Below are 2,590 nucleotides of genomic sequence, written 5' to 3'. Positions count from 1 at the left end.
GCAGGAAAGCCTGAGAGGACCAGAGCATGCAAAACTACAAACCCTGCTGGGCTGACCCTAGCCGCCTGGTACCTAACAGAAGGAGCTGCCCCTCACCCTGTCCTCGCAGGTGCACACATCCCCGTCACCCCCTCAGGCGCTGACCACACACTGGCTCCAGGCAAGGGCGCTGGGTGTGGCTGGCCGTCCCTCTGGGGGACCTTCGCTGGATGGGTGAGGTGTTCTTGGGAAGGCGAGCTCACACACGTGGATCTGAAATGTCTGTGAAAGACGTGGAACCAGGGCAAAGGAGTCCCCCCCGGATCACACCGGTCATCTCCGCCCCTCTTGCCTTCGCTGCGTCTGCGGGAAGCCCACAGAACCATGAGCTACTTCGGGCAGCAGCCGCCTCTGCCAGAGGAATCCGGATCGCTGGGCACAGGAGGGGAGCCAAGGAGGGGAGCTCCAAGAGGAGGGGAGCCACGCTGGCCACGACTCCCGGCCCCCCGCCTAGCCCCTGAGGCCTTCCCCATCACTTCCCAGTAACGGGCCCCACTCCGCAAGTGAGCCGAGGTCCTGGGGGGCAGCAGGGCGGGTGCGTGGTGGGTGAGGTGGGGATGGGGCGGGTGCGGGCACAGCAGAACCCGGGGTGGGGGGCGAGGACGCTGAGAGACGGCGTTCCTGGGGGGCCTCCGCCTGAGCCTGAGGTCCTGCGGTTCGCGGCCGCCTACCCGGGGCCCACGGGGGTGGGGTCCCCTCTCCTTTGCTCCGCAAGCCCTGCCCCACCCGAACTCCCGCATCCCTTTCGCCAACGCCCCCTTCCCCTCCCCCTCTCTGGCTTTGTGGCCCCCCGACGGCCGCACTCGCCCCTCCCCGGCCCGCCCCACCGAAGAAGGGAACTCGGGGAGGGGAAGTGAGGCAACAGGTGAGAGCCCGGGCCCAGCTGTCCTGAAAATCAGGCGCCCCCGGGTGCCGTCTACCGTCACGTCACAGCGTGTGTTTGGCCTTCTTCAAAGCGAGCTTCCGACCAATCCGAGGCCAGGTGGCCCTGAGGCGGGCGGGTGTCTTGGCCTCGTCATTTCCAGAAAGAGCAGTGACTCAGCCTCGGTATCGTGCTCCCTTCGATAGCTCAGCTGGTAGAGCGGAGGACTGTAGACTACACACGTGTGGACATCCTTAGGTCGCTGGTTCGACTCCGGCTCGAAGGAGGTGCCTGGTGCTTTTGCTGGCCATCGCGGAGGCCTCCACCCGCCAGTGTCAAAGGCTGAGCAACACAGGCGGAAGCCAGGAAAATACTTTCCGCAACTTCTAGAGCTGGCGTCTTGCTATCGCCAGGGGACACACCTGCACCATCTTCCCGCGGTCACCAGACCCATGGCCCGCAGGGCAATACAGTCCACCCTGCTCCTGCTTTAGGGAGCAGCCCCGACCAGCCACTTTCCACATCCTCCTGGGCACTTTATAGTTTTGTGCACCCACCACTTGTGCTCTGGGCTCTGCCACCAGCACCAATTTGCCCTAATGGACAGATCCCTCCCAAACAGGTGGCCCAACAGGCGCTGCCCAGGGCAAGCCCTGGAGGCACGCAAGTATACAGGCCCACACCGGGTCACCAGCAGCATTGCATCCTTGAAGATTTCCCTCTTTGACTCTGCATATGTCCTCCAGTTGTACTCTGTTCTCTTCTCTCTGTCTCTGTGTGTTTTTGTTTCCCGACTCTCGTACTGTATACGTATTTTGACCTAGAGAGACAGAAATTGCTCATTTTCCTGCTTCGCCTGGTATTTGTACAAAAATTGCCATTGGAGAACTTTCAAGTAATTGCCAATTGTCTACTGCACTTTAGCGGACATTTGTAGGATGAAAATGCAGTTTTGTTGCTGTGGTTTGAGAGGGCTGATTAGAACTGCCAGCGACCAGCTTAGGTGGCTGGTCTCGTGTCTCCACTGCGGCTCGTGGGAGACTCAGGTTTTATTTGTATTGCTCTTTTCGCCTCTGGAGGTTTGTGGCTCTTGTAAGTGCAATGATCCTACTCTGTTCACACTATTTGTCACACCCAGGTGATCTACACGAGGATTTTATAGCTCTTTCTCCACAAAGAGACCTGAGGTTTGAATGTCACCATATGCAAAAATTAGGGTCATGCAATCAAGGATGGAATCTTTGGCCTCTCTTCGACATTCTAGAATTCTACCTTTTCACGCACCACTACGTTTAGATTTTTTTTCTTATCTACTAAGAAATGTGCCCTGAGAATTATGAACTGAGACAGTATTCATCAATAAGGGTATAGTAAGTCCTGCATCCTCTCAACTCCGAATCTATGTCATATTGATTCAAAAAGCTGTCACTCCTCAGGACTGGTGTTCAGGTATGTTTCATTCACAGCCTTTTTAAATAAACACCTAACCTGCCTCAGGTACTGTAACTGTGCCAGGGAAATAGAGATTATAGATATTGCCCTAAAACAGTTTCATGTCTGCAGGGGGCACATAGATGGAAGCAGATAATTACAATATAATGTCCTGAAAACTGCAATACAAGCAAATAGAACATTCCATGCAAATCTAAAACTAAAATCAACCTCGGAAAGTTTTAATTCAGGCTAGGG

At 55.8% G+C, this 2,590-nt stretch overlaps 1 non-coding gene across 1 annotated transcript; it reads left to right on the top strand.

The window, feature by feature from the left end:
- Positions 1-1,097: 1,097 nt before the first annotated feature.
- TRNAY-GUA (transfer RNA tyrosine (anticodon GUA)) lies at positions 1,098-1,187 on the top strand. Its single transcript is given in 2 exon segments — positions 1,098-1,134; positions 1,152-1,187. It is a non-coding gene; the product is annotated as a tRNA-Tyr (tRNA).
- The last annotated feature ends 1,403 nt before the right edge of the window (positions 1,188-2,590 follow it).

The sequence above is a fragment of the Ursus arctos genome, unplaced genomic scaffold (genome assembly GCF_023065955.2).
Source record: "Ursus arctos isolate Adak ecotype North America unplaced genomic scaffold, UrsArc2.0 scaffold_37, whole genome shotgun sequence".
Taxonomy (NCBI): Eukaryota; Metazoa; Chordata; class Mammalia; order Carnivora; family Ursidae; genus Ursus; species Ursus arctos.
The sequence above is the reverse complement of the archived record's forward strand: the minus strand, read 5'-3'. Positions and strand labels throughout refer to the sequence as shown.